The sequence below is a fragment of the Callospermophilus lateralis genome, chromosome 7 (assembly GCF_048772815.1).
Source record: "Callospermophilus lateralis isolate mCalLat2 chromosome 7, mCalLat2.hap1, whole genome shotgun sequence".
NCBI classification, from domain to species: domain Eukaryota; kingdom Metazoa; phylum Chordata; class Mammalia; order Rodentia; family Sciuridae; genus Callospermophilus; species Callospermophilus lateralis.
The window spans coordinates 103,985,387-104,008,492 of NC_135311.1; the positions used below are offsets into that span (position 1 = coordinate 103,985,387).

The 23,106-nt window shown below is 35.4% G+C and overlaps 1 protein-coding gene and 1 pseudogene across 1 annotated transcript in view; one reads left to right on the plus strand and one right to left on the minus strand.

The window, feature by feature from the left end:
• Zfyve9 (zinc finger FYVE-type containing 9) overlaps positions 1-23,106 on the minus strand; it is a 193,515-nt gene that overhangs the window by 134,065 nt on the left and 36,344 nt on the right. The gene's annotated exons all lie outside the window — the stretch shown is intronic.
• LOC143404469 (WD repeat-containing protein SL1-17-like) lies at positions 8,260-10,273 on the plus strand (annotated as a pseudogene).

Sequence of the window (23,106 nt, forward strand, 5' to 3'; positions counted from 1 at the left end):
AGATAAAAAATATTTTAAAAAAAGAAAAGGAAAAAGTAATGCAAATTAAAAACTAGAAATAAACCAAAATTATCAGGAAAACAAATCATATCTCAGTAATAACCTTGAACATTAATGGCCTAAACTCATCAATCAAAAGACATTGACTGGCAGATTAGATTGAAAAAACAAGACTCAACAATATGATGTCTCCAAGAGACTCACCTCACAGGCAATGACATTTATAGACTGAAGGTGAAAGGATGGGAAAAAACATAATGATTCACATGGATTGCATAAACTAGCAGGGGTTTCTATCCTTATATCACACAAAGTGGACTTCAAGCCAAAGTTAATCAGAAGGAACAAAGAAGGACATTTCATACTGCTTAAAGGAATCATCAACAAGACATAACAATCATAAACATTTATGCCCCAAACAACAGAGCATTTACATATAGCAAACCCTTCTCAACTTGAAGAATCAAACAGACCACAAAATAATAATACTGGATGACTTTAACACCCCTCTGTCACTACTGGATAGATCTTCCAAACAAAAACTAAACAAAAAAACATAGAACTCAATAATATAATCAATAATTTAGACTTAACAGATATATATAAAATATTTCATCAGTGACTGAATACACTTTTTTTTCTCAGCAGCACACAGATCCTTCTCTAATATAGACCATGTTATGTAAGCTATCACATACGTTGGCATACAATTGTAATAGAACCTTAATATGTTTTTAGCATCTGTGGGGTTATTTTGATAGCACCCTTTACATTGATATTGATGTTTGTATTTTTGGTTTTTCTTGATTGGATTTGTTTGATTTTTATCAAATTTTAGCTGTATTATTTCTTCTCTAGTTCATATATTTCTGCTCCTACTCTTTTTTCTTCCTACTACTTAATTTGAAAATAATTTGATTATTATTCTAGCTTCTTTCTGATACAAGTACTTTAAGTTATAAATGTTCATCTGAATATGTTTCATCCCAGAAAGCCTGATATTTTAGCCTTTTATTATCACTCAGTTCAAAGCAATTTTTACTTACTTTTCTTGTACTTTCTTCCTTGACCTCAGAGATATTTATAAGTGTGCCATTTAATTTGGAAATAGTTGGTATGGGGGTGGGGTTCTATATATCTTAAAGTTATTGATTTCTAATGTAATAAATCAAGCTGGAAACATATTCTGCATGATTTCAACTTTTTTTAAAAAAGTAATGGAAATCCTCTTTATATTGATTGTATTGGCTACATACATGCCAAAACTAATCAATTTACATACTTCAAATATGTGCATTTTACTGTACTTCAATTTTACCTCAATAAAGCTATGGGAAAAATTTAAAAAGAGTATCAATATATAACAATACATTACCTGGCAAAACTGAGATTAGAATATCAAATCAACTATTATCAAAATGTAACACACCTATTTAATCCAAAGCACATTTTAATGCAATGTCAGTAGGGCTTGATCACTGGTTTGAGAACCTGCTGGTTTGAATTCATGCTCTAGTATTGAATAGTTGTTGCTACTTTCTCAAGTTATTTAACCTAAGTCTTATTTCTTTATACTTTATCTGAAAAATTTACTTTTCAGAATATTTTTAAAATATTTTTTTAGTTGTAGATGGACATAATATCTTTATTTTATTTATTTATTTTTATGTAGTGCTGAGAATCAAACCCAGTGCCTTGCACATGCTCGGGAGCGCTCTATCATTGAGTCACAACCCCAGCCCTTGCAGAATACTTTTAATGATGAAAAAGAGCATTATATGAAGTGCCTTGCACAGACCTGACACATTGTGCTAAATAAATGGTAGCTATTATTATTATTCACCATCAAAAAGCAATTTGTGTGAGCCACACATGGTGACTAGGGACTTAAAAGGCTGAGGCAGGAGTATTGCAAATTTAAGTTTAGCCTCAGCAACTTAGTGAGACCCTGTCTTAAGGAAAAAAAAAATTAAAAGGGCTAGGGAGTATAGTTTAGTGGTACAGCACTCCTGGGTTCAATACCCAGTAAAGCGAAGAAAAAAAAAAAAAGTAATTTGTGTGAAAGTATTAGAATAAAAATGCAGAGCATGATTTTAACCCTGAAATCAACTAGTGGACTAATTTGTTACCAATTAATAATCCATCAAGTCCACCGGTCTTTTTTTTTTTTTAATATTTATTTTTTAGTTATCGGCGGACACAACATCTTTGTTTGTACGTGGTGCTGAGAATCAATCCCGGGCCGCACGCATGCCAGGCGAGCGTGCCACCACTTGAGCCACATCCCCAGCCCAAGTCCACCGGTCTTAAATGATCAATTCAAGTCTGAACAATAAAAGAAGAGAAAGGAATAAAAAAGGTATCTTGACTGTTTGACATTCTGAAGTGGCTAAATTTGATCCTAAAAAGATGTTCTTTGATTATAATAAACACCCTCATCACAGTAGCAGAAAAAAGAAATGAGATAATCTCTTATTTGTAAAGGGTTGTATTTCTCTAGATTAAAATACATGAAGAGAGCAGGATCTGGGAAGTTAACATTGTTGTTACTCCACAGTCACACAGGAATTCAATTTCCAGGATATCTGGCATCTTTCACAAACATTGAATTCTCTGTCAAGAGCTATAAAAAACAAGGTGATCACTTTCACCTAGCACACAGAAAACAACAGCAGAGGAGTTTAACAAATATTGGAAAACACGGTAACAGGTATATCAAATATAGAGAGGCATTAAAATCTCTAGAACAGCAACTACTTTCAGATCAGCACTAAAACAAGGAATATGTGTAATTTTCACATGTGGAATAATAAGACTCAAAGGCCATGTAAACGAGTTTGTATATACATAATGTGGTCAGAAACAAGATATACAGCATCCCTACTGTTGTACCCCCATGTATTATTCATTTTACATGTCAACTTGACAGATATCTGATTAAACACAATGTATTAGTATGCCTGTAACAGTATTCCCAGAAGAGATTAGCAATTTTTGTTTGTTTCTGTTGTTGTTTTTTTGGTATAATACCAGGGATATAACTCAGGGCCTCGAATTGACCAGTCAAGTGCTCTACCACTGAGCTATATAGCCCCAGCCCTGAAATTAGCATTTGAATTATACCGAGTATTGCCCTTCCAACAAGAAAGAAAGAAAAGAAATCATGAGATTTATTATAAAGTTCATGTGATTATGGAGCCTGAGATGTCCCACAATTGCCATCTGCAAGCTAGAGGTCCATATCTCCTATTGGTTCGGTTTCTCCAGAGGACCCTAATTAAGATATTCCCTAAAATAGTACATAATTTGTTCATGATTAACTCATTAATTAACACCATGTCAGCTCAACTGCATATCTCTAATTTCTAGACAGTAGATATTATTTTGCCACCAACAGAATTCTAGAACAACTTATCCCCCCCATTCCATATACATTTTTTTGTTGTTGTTGTTGTTGTTTGGGTTTTTTTTTTTTTTTTGGCAGTGCTGAGGATCAAACCCAGGGTCTTACATGTGCAAAGTAAGTGCTTTACAACTGAGCATCATCCCCAACCTATACATTTATTTCTTTATTTGTTCTTTTTATTTGTATTTTTAAAATATTTTTAGTTGTAGATGGACATGATACCTTTATTTAATTAATTTATTTTTATGTGGTGATGAGGATTGAACCCAGTGCTTTACACATGCAAGGTAAGCGCTCTACCACTGAGCCATAACCCCAGCCCTATTTGTTCTTTTTAGATACACATGGCAGTAGAATGTATTCTGACATATTACACATACATGGAGAATAACTTATTCTAATTAGGATCCCATTTTTGTGATTGTACAAGATGGGGAGTTTCACTGATGGTGTATCCCCCAACCTATACTTTTTTACTACAAGATAAAATGCCATGTTCAAGGGAAACTCATCCATCTAACCAGTTCCTTAGAATAATGTGGGCTCCTAGTCTAGACTAATTACTGACTCTTTTATACTGTGCCTGAGGAACAGCTATAATGACTGCCTTAGGAGTCTATGAGATATCTTAGTATCCTTATGAAATTCCCCCCCCCTTTTTTTCCTTTTAACTTCAGTTGGTTGCTTTAATTTGTAACAAGTCTTAACAAAGATATTACAATAAATGATATAAATGGATTTAAATGACATCAAATTCATAGTTTCAACTTTAATAGGAAACTTAAATTTTCAAAAGTCAGACATTGACTCAGATATTATATAGCCTATAAGTAAATAATAATAAAATAAATTCATGAGAAAAAAGACAGCCTTAGCCAGATCATTCTAGGTTGCAAAAATCAACAGGGTTTGCATACCACAAATTGCATAAAGTTATAAGAATATATGTAGACTTCAGTTTCTGGTCTGTCATGCATACAACTTGGAAATCGGGGCTGGAATTTTGGCTCAGCGGTAGATAGCTCGTCTAGCACATGGGAGGCCCTGGTTTCCATCCTCAGCACCACATAAAAATAAATACAATAAAGATATTGTGTCCAGTTACAACTAAAAAATAAAAAACTTGGAAATCACTACTCCAACCTAACAACAATGCAAAGAACTGAACAAACTGAAACATTAAACACTCTTCTCAGATCCAGTCATAGGGGAGACCCCAAACTTCTGTGAGTTTTACCTTTGGGAGCTCAAACAATTTCTCACAATTAGTATCAAAGAAAAATCTCCCAGTGCTTCTGGCAGGGAGACGGGAAAAGAAACCATTTTGAAATAAGCCAGCATTCTGTCCTTAACCAGTTCTGCCCTCAAGAGAAATAATTTAACTAGAGCTTAACCCTGCTAGGGTCATATCAGTGCCTAACTGACCTTCTTGACCACTTTAGCCATCCTGTCTGCAATATCCTTTGCCCATGGAGGGGAGCATATGGGGGACGAGACTAAAAAGGTCCTGTAAAGTTCAGAGGCATGAAGGCTTGCTAAAAGACTGAGACTTAATCATAGGACTATGGAATGCTTTCCTTACCCTCAACAATTTATCATATTACTCAAGACCTATTTATACCTATTTCTTTTACCTAGTACACTATATTCAACTCTCAAGAAAAAAAATTATAAGGAACTCTAAAGGCAAAAAATATTTAAAAATAAAATAAATAAACACAGTTGAAGTGGCATAGCAAGCATAAAAACTAGACTCAGATATGGCAGGGATGCTGCAATTATCAAACTGGAAGTTTAAAAGTGTAGTTTTAATGATGAAATATACTAAGAGCTATAAAGGTTAAAACAAATAACACGTAAGAACAGATGGGCAATGCAACAAAGAGAGTAGAAATTCAAGAAAAAATGACTTGGAAGGCTAAAGCAGGAGGACCACAAATTCAAGGCTAGTCTCAGCAATTTAGCAAAACCCTGTCTTAAAATAAAAATAAGTAGGTAAATAATTTTTAAAAGTCTGAGGATGAAGTTCAGTAGTAGAGCACAGCTGGGGTTCAATCCCTAGTACCACCAAAAAAAAAAAAAAAAAATGAAATCCAGGAAAGAGCCAAAAAGGATGCTAGAAATCAAAAACACCTTAACTAAAAAATGAATAATACCTTTGATGGGTTTAGGAGACAACAAGACAACATGAATAAGCAAAGAATCTCTAGCTTGAAGATGTCTCAATAGAAACCTCCAACCCTGAAAAGCAAAGGGATTTAAAAGAAAAACTTTTTAAAAAAATATTTTTTTTAGTTGTAGATGGACACATTATTTTTATTTATTTATTTTTATGTGGTGCTGAGGATCAAACCCAGTGCCTCACACATGAGAGGCAAGCGTTCTCCCACTGAGCTACAGTCCCAACCCCTAAAAGAAAAACTTTTTAAAAATACAATATCTAAGGGCTGTGGGACACATATGAAATGTATAAATGTGTATAATGGAAAGGACAATAGAAAAAAGAATATTTGCACCAATAATGACTGAGAATTTACTCAAATTAACGTCAGATACCAATCCACAAATCCAGGAAGCTCAGAAAAAAACAAGCAGGATAAATGCAGAACAAACAAAGCCCTACTCTGAGGCATAGCATACTCCAAATACATAAAACCAAAGATTTTTCAAAAAAAATATACAGAAGGCAGTCACACTTTAAAAACACCTTAGCCACAGAGGAGCAAGTATTAAAACTGTATCTGATTTCTCCTTAGAAACCATGCAAGAAAGAAGAGAGAGGAATGAAACATTTAATAAGTCTTCAGAGAGAGAAAGAGAAAAAAAAAAAAAAACCACCAACCTAGAAATCTCTACTCGTAAATTTATCCTTTGAAAATAAAGGAGACTATATTAATAATCATTTTGAATGGCAATTGTCTAAATACACCAATCAAAACACAGAGACAGAGTAAATTAAGAAATAAAATCCCCTTGCTGGGGATGCAGCTAGGAGGTAGAATACTTGCTTAGGATGAGTGAGACTCTGGGTTCAATCCACAAAATCACAAAAAAGAAAAGAAAAAAAAGGAGAATCAAGACCCAACCATTGCTATCTACAAGAAACATACTTTAAACATAAAGACATATATAGGTTAAAAGTAAATGGATGTAGAATGATAACCATTCTAACACAGAGAAAACAGGAAGGCCAGAGATGTATGCAGGTGCTTGCCTAGTATACCCAAGGCTCTAGATTTAATCCCCAGCACCACAAAAAAAAAAAAAAAAAAAAATTAAAAAAAAAAGGAAAGAAAGAAAGAGAAGAAAAGAAGGAAGGTAGGAAGGAAACAGGAGTAGCGTAGCTATATCAGTTTCAGACTGCAAACCAAAAAAAAATTATATATATATATATATATATATATATATATAGAGAGAGAGAGAGAGAGAGAGAGAGAGAGAGAGTTATGTAGGGATAAAGAATATATATATATATATATATATATATATATATATATATATATATATATCAGGGATAAAGAATGCTTTACATATGACAAAAGGGTCAATTCTTTAAGACTGAAAATTCCTTGACATGTATTACTTCTATATGAGACAAAAACTAGAGACCTACAAGGAGAAATAGATGGACCTACTATAACAGAGACTATAACATCGCTCTGTAAAAAATGTACAGATTCAGCAGGCAGAAAACCAGTAAGGACAGAGCTGAACTTAACATTACCAATCAACTGGATAAAAATGGACATCTATAGACTACTTCACCTAATAACAGCAGAATACACTTTCTTCTCAAGTTTACATGAGACTTTCACCAAATCAGACCACATTCTGAGCCATAAAACATACCTAAACTTATTTAAAACAAAGTCACACAATGTTACTCTCAGATCACAAGGGAATTAAACTAGAAATCAATAACCAAAAGATACCTGGAAGCTAGACATGGTGCCATACACTTATAATCCCAGCTACTCAGGAGGCAGAGGATTGAAAGTTCAAGGCCAGTCTGGGCAACTTGGTGAGGCCCTGTCTCAAAATAAAACTTAAAAGGACTAGGGATATAGCTGAGTAATAGAGTGCTTATCTGGTATGCATGAGCCCCTCAGTTCAACCTCCAATAGCACATAAATACACACACATAAAAAGATATCTGGAAAGATCTCAAAATACTTGGATATTAAACAACACATTTTTTAAAAAACACATGGGTCAAAAATGAAAACTCAAAAAAAATTTTAAAAATATTTTGAAATCACTGGAAAGTAAAAACACAACTTATGAAAATTTGTGGGATGCAACAAAAGCAGGGCTCAGAGGGAAATTTACAGTGTTAGATGCATATATTAGAAAAGAAGAAAGATCTAAACTCAGTCACCTAAGGATCTACCTTAGGAAACTAGAAAAAGGAGAGTATACAAAGTATTAATTAAGAGAAGAAAAGAATTACATCAGAAATCAATGAAAATAACAACAATACAGAAAATGAATTTAAAAAGCTCATTCTCTGAAAAGATCAGTAAAATAAAAACCTCTAGACAGGTTAAGAAAGAAAGGACACATTACTAATATCAGAAATGAAAGAAGGGACATTACTGTAGATCCTATAGACACTAAATGATGAAAAATGAATACTATTAACAACTCTATGCCCACATGCAATGGACCATATGTTAGTCAGCTTTCTGTTGCCATAACAAAATACCTGAGATAATAAAAGGAGGAAACATTTATTTTGGCACATGATTTTCAGAAGTTTTCAGTCCATTATGGCTTTACTACATCACTTTGGGCCTGTGGCAAGGCAGAACATCATGGTAGGGCCAAGCTGGTGAAGCAAGGCTGCTTACCTCATGGTAGCCAGGAAGCAAAGTGAGAGGAAGGAGGTAGGGTCACAATATATACCTACCCTTTCAAGGGCACAGACCAATGACCTAACTTTCTTCCATTAAGCCCCACCTTCTAAAGTTTCAACTACCTCCAAGAGTACCGTCACCTGAGAACCAAGCCTTCAACACACAAGTTTTGGGGAGAAATTTAAAATACGAACAATAACAAACCAATTCCTTAAAAAACACAATCTTCTAAGCTCACCCAACGATAAATTTAGGCCTATATCTATTAAATAAATTAAACCAATAATCAATAAACTTCAGAAACAGAAAAAAACAGACATGGATGGATTTGCTGATGAACTCGACTGATCACATAAGGAAATTATACCAATTCTCTATAATCTCTCTCAGAAGACAGAAGCAGAGGGGATATTTCCTGATTTATTCCCTGAGGACACCATTACCCTAACATCAAAACCAGATAAAGACATTACAAGAAAACTACAGACCAATGTCTCTTATGAATATAAATACAAAACACTAGCAAATTAAACCCGACAATGTGCTGGGCACAGTGGCACACATCTGTAATCTAGGTGACTCAGGAGGCTAAGGCAGAAGGATCACAAATTCAAGATCATTATTAGCAACTTAACAAGACCCTGTTTCAAAAGAAAAATTTTAAAAAGGGCAGAGTATAGCTCAGTAGTAGAAACTTTCCTGGGTTCATTCCAAAAAAAAAAAAAAGGAACTGACTGAGGAGGCAATTAAACTGAGAGTCAATTAATACTAACACCACAAGAAGTTTGCTAAACTTGACCTTCAAAAATGAAAAAAAAATAGAGCAATTGAACACACAGATAACAGCAAACTATTTTTCACTATCAGAAAGATATATTAGCAATCAATTCGCTTATTCCATTTGCCAATGTGATTGATTACCTCTAAAATGTTTAATAATTTTGCCACTTTTTCTTAATGAAATAATTTCATATATACACTTATTAAGTATATTGAAAGAAATGACTTTGGATAAATTAAAATCACTACATCATTAAAGAAAAGAAAGAAAATGCATCCAATAATATGTAAGTATTACAAAAGATGCAGCCAAGCTGTGTGGCCTTTGACCCTTCATCTTTAATTAAAGAAATCAACCAGTAGTCTCTTGAAACAAGAGCAAGCCCATGGTGATGCCATCTGGCTAGTTGCTTGAGGGGACAAACAAAAAGGAAACAGTGGTCAGAATCCCTAGATAACATGGTAAAGGTCTGATAATGGCATGATGAGAGTAGAACCTAGAGGGACATCAGCTAGGGGTAGTGTCTATGGACATTAACCACATCCTGACCATTGCTGCATCCAGCACTCTTGATGCTCATTCATATTCATCTCTGGGACTTGGAAAACAGCAAACAGATAAAGCCTATAGATGGATGGACTTTGGCCTTTTCTCCTGATTCCTAGTATCTGGCCATAGGAGTGGGTAAAGTGTGTAAAGTGTGTAAAGTGGGGGGGGGGGGGGCGGGGGGGCGGGATTTTCTTTGGACATGAGAGAAAAATTCATTCTTAGTATTGCATATATTCCTGATGGGAAATATCTGACCAGTAGAGTTATAAATGGAATTATCAATATTTTTGATATTGCAACTGGAAAACTTCTGCATACACTGGAAGGTCACACTTCATGCATCTTTTCCTGAACTCTCAATTCCTTATCACTGCTTCAGATGTTCAATACATCAAGATCTACTACCAAGCCAATTTGGCTGGCATGCTGCATGGCCATGCCTCCCAGGTATTGAACATCCAGTTTTGTCCTAAGACACTAATTTTGCTTCTGGTTCATCTGACAAAAGTATGAAAATTTGGGATGTTGGAAAGAGAATGGATATTCACACGCTCAGGTCTGAAGACTAAAATACAACAGAAATGGTTCTAAAAGTTTGTGTGTTGGAGATGACCAGAAATTCATATCTATGATTGTCCAATTAAACATCAATATCAGGCTGAGGTTGTGGCTCAGCGGTAAAGCGCTCGCTTAGCACAGACAAGGCACTGAGTTTGATCCTCAGCACCACATAAAAATAAATAAGTAAAGTAAAGGTATTAAAAAGGAAAAGAAAAAACAATTGTTCAGTCAGCAGGCTTCCCTTCCCCCTCTCCTTTCAGAGCAACTGTGGGTGGGGACTTTCCACCTGGCTGAGGAGACCAATCAGAAGCTGACATGGCCAATCAGAAGCTGACATGGCAATGGACCCCAACCACCACAAGTTCCCATCAACTAAAGCAATCGCCTATTCATCTCACATCAGCCCTGACCAACCCATGACAGACAAGATCCCCCTAAACTTGGCAGGGCCAATCTGCTGTTAGTAGCTGCAATTTAGATGGCCTAGGCCCTTCTATCTCCAGCTTCCCTTATTAGCATTGTTCTCGCCTCTCCTGCAGGACTCCCTGGCCTTCATCCTTCACAGACCCGTGAACCTCGCAGGGAGTGTCCCCCAATAAACCTTCCTTTGGTGCGTCATTCTTGTTCTATGGTTCCTGATCTCCTGCGTCCCTTTCTGCTTTACAGACATTGATGCTTTACAAACATCAATGTCCACGGGGCTAATACTGCGAAGAGAGTGTATAGACTGATCATGACATTCCTTCTTCAGTTTAAAAGAAATATACTGTAGCAAAGACTTAAGTTTTGTAGATATAATATAAAAATGTTTTATTGTAAATGATGTTCATACTTAAACATAAATAAAGCATTCTTCATGCAAATAACAAAAAAGAATCATTATAGATCATAACCAAAAGAGATTATCCCTCATATGCAAAATTAGTTCAATATTTGAAAATCACATAATCCATCACACAAACAGGTTAAAGAAGAAACAACACATGGTCAGATTAATAGATGCAAGAAAAACTTTAGAAAAAAGTCCAAGACCATTCACAAAAACAAAAACCAAAAAAAAAAAAAAAACTCCCAGTCAACTAACTGGAAATACAAGGGAACTTCCTCAACTTGATAAATTTGTGAAAAAATATACAACTGACATAATATTTAATTATGAAACTCAAAGCTACTAAGATCAAGAACAAAGTAACAATGCTCAGCACTGCTTTTCAGCATCATACTGAAAGTCCTAGCTAATGCAATATGACAAAAAAAAAAAAAAGAAAAGAAAAGATACAAACAGACTGGGAAGAAATAAAACTGTCAGCTCACATACAACATAATCATATATGCACAAAATCCAAAAGAATCAACAAAAATACTACAGGAACTAACAGTAATTATAGCAGGGTTATAGGATACAAGGTTAATACACAAAAGTCAATTGCTTCCCTGTACACAACAAATGAACAAGTAGAATTTGAAATTAAAAACACAATATCAATTATTTTAGGACTAAAAATGAAATACTTAGGTAAAAGTTTAACAAAATATATACAGGAGGAAAACTACAAGGTTCTGACAAACAAAATTAAAGAGGAACTCAATAAATGGAGAGCTATTCCATGTTGATGGACAGAAGGACTCAATACTGTCAAAAAGACACTTCTTTCCAACTTGATCCATAAATTGAATGCAATCCCAGTCAAAATCCCAGCACATTATTTCACAGATATTGACAAACTGGTCCTCAAGTTTTACAAAGATGCAAGAGTCACAGTAGCTAACATAGTATTAAAAGAGAACAAATTTGAATGATTTTTCATTACCCAATTTGAAGACATACTATAAACCTCCAGTAATCAAGACAATGTGGTACTAGTGTAAGAACAGAAAAGTCAATATAACAAAATAGCCCAGAAATAGACCCATACATATATAAGCAACAGAGTTTTTTAAATACTTTTTTAAATGTTGATGGATCTTTATTTTATTTATTTATTTATATGTGGTGCTGAGAATCGAACCCAGTGCCTAGCACATACTAGGCAAGTGCTCTACCACTGAGCCACAACCCCAGCCCAGCAACTGAATTTTTAAAAAATATTTTTTTAGTTGTAGATGTTATTTTATTTATTTTTTAAATATTTATTTATTTATTCTTTTAGTTTTAGGTAGACACAAATCTTTATTTTATTTTTATGTGGTGTTGAGGATCAAACCCGGCGCCCCATGCATGCCAGGCGAGTGCGCTACCACTTGAGCCATATCCCCAGCCTATTTATTTATTTTTTATGGGATGCTGAGGATGGAACCCAGGCCTCACACATGTCAGGCAAGCACCCCACCATTGAGCTGTAACTCCAGACCCTGAATTTTTTTATTATTTTTTTTAGTTGTCAATAGTTTATTTATTTATATGCAGTGCTGAGAATTGAACACAGTGCCTCATAGATGCTAGGCAAGCGCTCTATCACTAAGCCACAGCCACAGCCCAGCAACTGAATTTTGACAAAAGAACAAAAGCAATAAATGGAGCAAAAAAAAATCTTTTCAACAAATGATACTGAAAAAAAACTTAATATTCATATATAAAAAAGATGAATATAATAATACACCGATAAAAATATTAATCTAGATGCAAGCTTTACACCCTTCACAAAAGTTATCTCAAAATGGAGTAGAGACCTCCATGTAAAATGCAAAATTATTAAACTACTAGAGCAAAACACAGAGAAAAATGTAGATGACCTTAAATTCAGCAATGACTTATTAGGTTACATAAAAAAATATATAAGCCATGAATTTAAAATTTCCTAGTTGGGCATAGTGATACACACACACAGTTCCAGATCCTCTGGAGGCTAAAACAAGAGGATCACTTGAGCCCAGGAGTTTAAAGCCATTCTAGGCAATATAGTAAAATCTTGTTTCATAAAAAAGAAAGAAAGAAAGAAAGTCCCCCTGCCTTGGGAAAGGTTGTAAGGAGGGGAAATAGTGGGAAGTTAGATAATAGGTACCTATGTTAGTCAACTTTTCATTGCTGTGACCAAAATACCTAACATAAATAACTTTAAAAAGCAAAGATTTATTTTGGCTCAGTTTCAAAGGCTGTAGACCATGATTACCTGGCCCTGGCTTTGGGCCTGAGGGGAGGCAGAATATCATGCCAGAAGGAAAGCTGATTACTTCATGGCAGCCAGGAAGCAGAGTGAGTGAGTGCCACAAGGAAGGAACAGAGGACAAGACATGACCTTTCAGCACATTTCACTAGGGACCCACTCCCTCTGATTAGGCCCTACCTTCCACAGTTTCCACCACCTCTTAATAGCCATCAAATTATGTATGGATTAATCCACTGATGAAGTCACAGACCTAATGATCCAATGAATTCCCAAAAGCCCCACTTCTGAACATTGCTATATTAACACATGTGTCTTTGGAAGACACTTCATATCCAAACCATAACAGTACACAAACACAGACAGAATTAGTAAATTGTAGTGTTTTATAGAACAGTGGGAGAGTATAATTCATAATAACCTGTTTCAGTAAGATTTTTTTGCTGCTGTGACCAAAAGACCTGACAAAAACTATTTTAGAGGAGGAAAAGTTTATGTGGTGTTCACAGTTTCAGAGGTCTCAGTTCACAAGTAGCCGACTCCATTGCTCTGGCCCTGAGGTGAAGCAGAAGAACATCGTGGTGGAAAGGTATGGAGGAAGAAAGCAGCTCATGACATGATAAACAGGATCAGAAAGAGACTACTCCACTCACCAGGAACAAAATAAAAGCCCCAAAGGATTGCCCAATGACCCACATCTTCCAGCCATACCGTACCAGCATCAACCTAATAAATATTTTATGACTATTTAGAAGAGAAGAGTTTCAAGGACTCCAAATGCAAAGTAGAGATAAGGAGATAGAAATGTTAGCTACCCTGATTTGATCAATATATATTTGTTATGGTTTAGATATGAGGTATCATTCAAAAGCTCACGCTCACGTGTGAAACAATGCAATAACATTTAAAAGTGAAATGACTAGGTTATGAAAGTCTTAACCTAATCAATGTATTAATCCAATGACATGGATTAACTGGGTGATAACTATAGGCAGGTAGAGTGTAGCTAGAGGAAGCAGATCACTAGAGGCATGCCTTTGGGGTTTATATTTTGTCCCTGCTAAGTAAAGCTCTATCTCTGATCCTCTTTATCATGTCATGAGCTGCATTCCTCCTCCACACTCTCTGGCATGATGTTTTCTGCCTCTTCTTGGGCCTAGAGCAATGAAATCAAACATCTATGGGGCAATACTGGAACTATGGGACTCTTTGATATGGAATAAATGTACTTTGCATTGTGATTGGGCCTGAGCTTTGGGGGGATAAGGGCATAAAGTTATAGTTTGGGTGTGAGGTATCCCCCCCCAAAAAAAGTTCATGTGTGAGACAATGCAGGAATGGTCAAAGGTGATATCATTAGATTATCAGAGTTGTAACCAAAGCAGTGGATTAATCCACTGGATGATTAATAATTTGAACGGACTGATGGGTAGTAATTATAGGGCAAGTAGGGCATGAATGGAGGAAGTAGGTCACCAGAAGTGCGCCCTTGGGGATTATATTATCCCTGGCTCCTTGCACTTATTCTCTCTCAGCTTCCTGGCTGTCAAAAATGGAGCAGCTTTCCTCTACCACACCTTTCTGCCAAGATATTCTGCCTCACCTTGAACCCTGAGCTATACAGTCAGCCAGCTAAGGACTGAATCCCTAAAACTGTAAACCAGAATACACTTTCTTCCTCTAAACTGTTCTTATCAGAACTTTTGGTCACAGTGATGTACAGCTGACTAATACAAATGGCAAACAGGCATATGACAAAATGCTGCATATCACATGTTATCATGAGAATGCAAATTAAAACACAAATCAGATATTAACACACATCTATTAGAATGGCCATAATCTAAAATACTGAGAACACTGAATGCTAGAGAATATAGCAAAATAGGAACTCTCACTCATTGCTATTAGGAATACAAAATGGTACAGCCACTTTAGGAGACAATTTGGAAGTTTCTTATAAAACCAAACATATTCTTACATCTTAGCCAACAACACACCCTTTGGTATTCACTCAAAGGACCTGAAAATATATATTCGAGCAAGAAGCCACATACAGATGTTTATAGCAGCTTTATTCATAATTGCTGAACTCGGAAGCAATAAAATGTCCTCCAGTAGGTGAATGAATAAATAAACTGAGGTACATCCAAACAATAGATAAGAAGAAATGAGCTATCAAATTATAAAAAAAAACATAAAATATCCTTAAATGTATATTTCTTGGTGAAAGACACCAATATGAAAAGCCCACATACTACTATATAATTCCAAAGTAAAAGACATTATGGAAAAGTTAAAACTATGAACATAGCAAAAAGATCAGTGGCTGTCAGAAGTTAATAGGGAGGGAATGATGAACAAGAAGAGTACACAGATTTTTAGGACACTGAAATTATTCTATATGATATATTATGGTAGATGCATATCATACTTTTCTACAAATACATAAAATATACAACACCAGGAGTGAACTTTAATGTAAACTATAGCCTTTGGGCAATAATAATATGTCAATGTAGGTTTATGAATTACAACAAAATATACTTCTTTGGTGAGGGATGTTGACAATGGGGGAGGCCATACATGTGTAGGGGCAAAAAGTACATAGGAAATCTCTGTATCTTCCTATCAATTTTGCTATGAACTTAAAATTGTTCTAAAAAATAAAGTCTACTAAAAAAAGAGTACATGTAAAGAAGTGTTGTTAATTATAACTCACTAAATTCATCAATACAAGTAAAAATATTTCATATACTACTTTTTAACCAAATACTGGGAAACTGTTCAAATTGAAAAGACTGTAATACTTGCAGTAGAATTAGGTACTATATATGCTTCTGTCTTGAAACTTTTCTTGAGTATTAATGGCTTTGTATCTAACTTTTAACTACAACAAATTTGAGAAGAGCATAATCTAACTTGTTTCAGCCAAAACTTACAATAGCTGAGTTACTTAAAAACAAGTTCAGGTTCACATTTCTTGTATTAAGAACACTCCAAGAGGCTGGGATTGTGGCTCAGTGGTAGAGTGCTTGCCTAGCATGTGTGAGGCACTGGGTTTGATTCGCAGCAGCACATATAAATAAATAAAATAAAGGTCCATTGACAACTAAAAAATATTTTTAAAAAAGAACACTCCAATATTATTTAATCACAACCCTCAAAAAAAAATCTCTAACTGCTCTGCCAGTTTAATGCCCTTTTCTTCTAAAAAGTCTTCAATTACCATCTCCATGGAATGATTCTCAGACTTCTCTAAGTATTACCTCTCAAATTCCAAGGCCACAGTATCACCTACCTGATACACAATATTCCTCCACCCAGCTATTCACTAAAACTCACATTTCAAACAGTGAACCCTTTGCATTCAAGAGAAATTTTTGAGTGCTAGGGATTGAATGGCATTCTACCACCAAGTTATAAAACCCAGCCTTTTATTTTTTATTTTGAGACAGGGTCTCACTAAGTTGCCCAGGCTGGCCTCAAACTTGCAATCGTCCTGCACCAGCCTCCCAAGTTGCTGGGACCATGGGCCTGTGCCATCGTGCCTGGTTCAAGAGAAATATTTTCTCAAGAGAAATGTCTACTCTCAAAGTCTCCCCATCACCTATCACTCATGCTCCCACTCTTCTGGTTTCTGTCTCCATCATTTGTGCTTCAAATCATTAATAATATACTGTTAAAACCAATGGACACTTTCTGGTCTTAATTTCATCTGACATCTTAGCAAATTCAATTAGAGTAAATGACAGATTCCTTTAGGAAATTCTTCTTCCATGACTCAGGTGACACCACAAATTCTTATTTTCTTCTGTTTCTTTTATATATCTTTCTCATCTCCATCCCTGCTCCTTTTCCTTGACCTAATCTTTAATGTTGAAATTTCCCAGAGTTCTATACTCAGTGCTCTTCTTTTCCTGACATATTGTTTTACAAGGGAATTCTACCTATTACCATTGCCTCAAACATCATCTGTTAAAAAGTCCCAAATTTCTTTTTCTCCACTTCAGACCTCTTCTCTGGGTTCTAAACCAATAAATTCAAATGCCTACTTAATGTCTCCACATCTCATAGATACCTCATAAACTCAACACATACATCTACTCTCACACTAATTAATGCTGTTTCTTCTCTGTTCCCTATATCATCATCAACCAAGTTGCTCAGGCTATAGTCATTCTCTATCCTTAGATGCCATATACATCAACATTCAATCACTTCCAATAATTAATGAAAACCCATTCACTTCTGTCTATAACCACTACCTCGGTCCAAGCCACTATTACCCCACACCTTGATTACTCTCCTTAATCAGATTCTCATATCTACTGTTATTATCTTCTCTTCCAATCCATTTCCCATTCAGCAGTTAAAGTGATATTTTAAAAAGACCTAATCACATGATTCTTTTACTTTAAATTCTTCAGTTTTTTCCACTGCATTTAAAATATAAAGATTCCTTACAATGGACTAATAATGTCCTGCATAATTTAACACATGCCTGTCCCTCTAGCTTATTCTTTTGCCACTTTCCCTTTAGCTTGCTTCTATCTTCACTGACATCTTTTTGCTCCTGAAGAATTCGTGTTCATTCCCACCTCTGGTCCTTTACTCAGGCTGTTCCCCCAGTTGTAAATTCACAATTAATACCACAATAACATTTAATTTCTTTCATTAAATGTCATGTAAGTCCTTCTAGGCTTCATGAATGTTGATGATGACCTCCAATTTACTGATCTAAATAATTTGTTTATCTTTATACTCTTGATTTCTCTATCATTTCCATCAAAATTCTTTAAAAGAACTCCTATAACATTTGCATTTCAACATCTAGTAGACTAATGTTCCCATTAAAGATGATAATATACACTGCAGAACAGGGAGACAGATACAAAATAATAGGTCACTACACTGGAATTTTAAAATATATTCTATGATCTATTGTTATAATATATTCATGCATGTTACTTAGCATAGCATAGCATAGCATAATCATGTTAAATGATTCATGCCTGTACATATAGATGTGCCACTGCCTTTTATTATGGTGAAAAAAAGTATATATTTAGAGACAGCCAGCAGACTCCGTTTAAGTGATCACAATTTTATTGACAACATCCAAAACATCTTGAATATATGCCTTCTCTCCATCAGGCCTATTAATCTTGGCCCCATCAACATCATACAGCTTCTTCACAATTTGTTTGATCTAGTGCTTGTTAGCCTTGACATTCATAATGAACATGAATATGTTGTGATCTTCTATTTTCTTCATGGCAGACTCTGTGAGAAGTCAGAGAGAACTTGATGATGGCATGATGGTCAAGCTTGTCTTTCCTGGGGGCACTCTTCATAGTATAGTCCTTCTCCAGAGCTGCAGTATCTTGGGGCACCAGAAGATGGATGACATATAGAACTTTTGATTATGGCTGAAGACACTATTCAGCACTACAGCACCTTCTTAGTCCTCTAAGCCTTTGCTTTTTGTTGTTTGTTTGGGTTGCTGGGGTGCTAGGAACTGAACCTACACATGACAGAAAACTGCTCTATCACTGAGCCCCATTCCCAACTCTAAGTTTTGCTTTGACAATGGCTTTGGGAGGGGCAGGAGCTTCCTTCCTGGCTTTTGATTACCATCTTGGTGAAAAGTACCAGTTTTTTAAAATACCTGAATAGCATTCCATTAAATACATGTACTATAATTTAACTCTCATCCCTATCAATGAACATTCAGGTGTGTTCCATGTTTTTATATCCATAAACAATATAATGATTACTCTTGCACACATATCATTACACTTTAACATATAATAATTGGAGGATCTTGAGTTCAAAGTCAGCTTCGGCAACTTAATGAGGTCTTAAGCAACTTAGTGAGACTCTATATCAAAATAAAAAATAAAAAGTGCCATGGATATGGCTCAGTGGTTAAGTGCTCCTGGCTGGATTCACTGCCTAATACCAATAAATAAGTAAATAAATCCCCGAAAGTGGAGTTTGAGAGAAAAATGGTACACATTTCCATTTTTAAAACTATTGTCAAATTTTCTACTAAACATACTGTTTATTTATATTTCCTCCAAGGATATACAAGAATTTTTTTCTTCATGCTCTTGTCACTACTGAGTAAATTCGATTTTTATCAGTTTCACAGGTGGGAAACAGAACCTGATTTTCTAATTTGTGTTTCTAAGTAAAAACTGGAAACATATTTATATCTTTCATATGATTATTGGCCTTTCTGCAAATTGCCTATAGATTTTAGATAGAGAGATAGACAGATAGATATGTTTACAGTCTTTGTCCCAGTTTACTGTTTTGTTTTTCCCTTATATGGAAGTCTCCCATTTTACATAGTCAAATTCATCAATCTTTTCCTTTTTGGCTCTGCCTTTCACATCATGTTTGAAAAAGTCTTCTTCACGCCAATATTATAAAAATATTCAACCATTTTCTCTTATATTTTCATGGCTACTTTTATTTGTTTCATTCTTTCATCACCTAAAATCTAGAATGTATTACTGAATGAGAAAAGCAAGTAACAGACCCTCAATATCTTTGCAGATAAAATACTTTATTTCAACTTTGCATATAGAATTCTATCAAATACAGATACCACTGTTTTTATTGTTTTTTAATAATTATATGTAACACTGATGAGCACTTACATTCTCACATGATTACGCAGAATGCTTGTACATCATGTACATGCTTCCATGTATGTTTTCTTTTTAAAGATAAACATCAAGAAGTGAAGTTAATGAGTCATTATTATATGTCCTTTTTGATATTGACAAATTATGCCCCAAAATGAAATGCTTAATTTTTTTCTTTTTTTTAATTGATTACCTTTATCCATTCATTCATCAAATTAAATGTTTTGTGTTTGCGTGCTAGTCACTGATTTTAGGTTCAGCATACTGTATAATGATAACCAACCCAGGCAAAGGCACTGTTATAGCGATTAAGAATGCAGAATGTGGGCTGGGGTTGTAGCTCAGTGGTAGAGCACTCACCTAGCATGTGTGAGGCACTGGGTTCGATCCTTAGTACCACATAAAAAATAAACAAAATAAAGGTATTATGTCCATCTACAACATCCCTTTATGTTCAAAACACTAGAAAAACTAGGGATAACAGGAACTTACCTCAACATTGTAAAAACTATATATGCTAAACCTCAGGCTAGCATCATCCTAAACGGAGAAAAACTGAAGGCATTCCCTCTAAAATCTGGAACATGACAGGGATGCCCCCTATCACCACTTCTATTCAATTTAGTTCTTGAAGTACTAGCCAGAGCAATTAGACAGACAAAAGAAATTAAAGGCATAAAAATAGGAAAAGAAGAACTTAAATTATCACTATTTGCGGATGACATGATAATATATTTAACAGACCCAAAAGGGTCTACAAAGAAACTGCTAGAGTTAATAAATGAATTCAGCAAAGTGGCAGGATATAAAATCAACATGCATAAATCAAGGCATTCCTGTATATCAGCAACAAAACTTCTGAAATGGAAATGAGGAAAACCACTCCATTCACAATATCCTCAAAGAAAATAAGATACTTGGGAATCAACCTAACAAAAGAGGTGAAAGATTTATACAATGAAAACTACAGAACCCTAAAGAGAGAAATAGAAGAAGATCTCAGAAGATGGAAAAATGTACCCTGTTCATGGATAGGCAGAACTAACATCATCAAAATGGCGATATTACCCAAAGTTCTCTACAGGTTTAATGCAATGCCAATCAAAATCCCAACGGCATTTCTTGTAGAAATAGATAAAGCAATCATGAAATTCATATGGAAAAACAAAAGACCCAGAATAGCAAACGCAATTCTAAGCAGGAAGTGTGAATCTGGAGGTATAGCAATACCAGAGTTAAAACTGTACTACAAAGCAATAGTAACAAAAACAGCATGGTACTGGTACCAAAACAGGCAGGTGGACCAATGGTACAGAATAGAGGACACAAAGACTAATCCACAAAGTTACAACTATCTTATATTTGATAAAGGGGCTAAAAACATGCAATGGAGGAAGGATAGCATCTTCAACAAATGGTGCTGGGAAAATTGGAAATCCATATGCAACAAAATGAAACTGAATCCCTTTCTCTCGCCATGCACAAAAGTTAACTCAAAATGGATCAAGGAGCTAGATATCAAATCAGAGACACTGAGTCAGATAGAAGAAAAAGTTGGCTACGATCTACATATTGTGGGGTCAGGCTCCAAATTCCTTAATAGGACGCCCATAGCCCAAGAGTTAATAACAAGAATAAACAAATGGGACTTACTTAAACTAAAAAGTTTTTTCTCAGCAAAAGAAACAATAAGAGAGGTAAATAGGGAGCCTACATCCTGGGAACAAATCTTTACTCCTCACACTTCAGATAGAGCCCTAATATCCAGAATATACAAAGAACTCAAAAAATTAAACAATAAGATAACAAATAACCCAATCAACAAATGGGCCAAGGACCTGAACAGACACTTCTCAGAGGAGGACATACAATCAATCAACAAGTACATGAAAAAATGCTCACCATCTCTAGCAGTCAGAGAAATGCAAATCAAAACCATCCTAAGATACCATCTCACTCCAGTAAGATTGGCAGCCATTATGAAGTCAAACAACAATAAGTGTTGGCGAGGATGTGGGGAAAAGGGTACACTTGTACACTGCTGGTGGGACTGCAAATTGGTGCGGCCAATTTGGAAAGCAGTATGGAGATTCCTGGGAAAGCTGGGAATGGATCCACCATTTGACACAGCTATCGCCCTTCTCGGATCTTAAAAGATCTTTTAAGATCCCTGAGGATCTTAAAATCTTAAAAATCTTTTAAGATCCCTGAGGATCTTAAAAGAGCGTACTATAGGGATACTGCCACATTAATGATTGTAGCGGCACAATTCACAATAGCTAGACTGTGGAACCAACCTAGATGCCCTTCAATAGATGAATGGATAAAAAAAAAATGTGGCATCTATACACAATGGAATATTATGCAGCACTAAAAAATGACAAAATCATAGAATTTGCAGGGAAATGGATGGCATTAGAGCAGATTATGCTAAGCGGAGCTAGCCAATCCTTAAAAAACAAATGCCAAATGTCTTCTTTGATATAAAGAGAGCAACTAAGAACAGAACAGGAAGAATGAGCATGAGGAAAAGACTAACATTAAACAAAGACGAGAGGGGGGAGAGAAAGGGAGAGAGAAGAGAAAGCATATGGAAAAAGTAGGAGACCTTCAATGTTACACAAAATTATAAGAGGTTGTGAGGGGTAAGGAAGAGGGGAAAAAGGGAGAGAATTAAACAACAGCAGAGGAGGTAGAGAGGGAAGAGGGGAGGGGAGGGGAGGGGAGGGGGGATAATAGGGGATAGGAATGGTAGCAGAACACAACAGTCACTAATATGCCATTATGTAAAAATGTGAGTGTGTAACCAATGTGATTCTGCAATTTGTATTTGGGGAAAAAATGGGAATTCATAACCCAATCGAGTCAAATGTATGAAAGATGATATATCATGAGCTCTGTAATGTTTTGAACAATCAATTAAAAAAAAAAGAATGCAGAATGTAGGCTCTAGGGGCTGAGGATATGGCTCAGTGATAGAGCATGCCTGGCATGCGTAAGTTTGACCCCCAGGATCCTACACATACACACACACATACACACACACACACACACACACACAAAAGATTACAGCCTCTAGTGACAGACTACAAGTATGAGATATTTGATTTGGGGCAAGTTATTTTACTGCTGTTTCAAGTTCCTTATCAATTAAAGAGTAATAGGATCTCCCTGGTATGACTATTAGGAT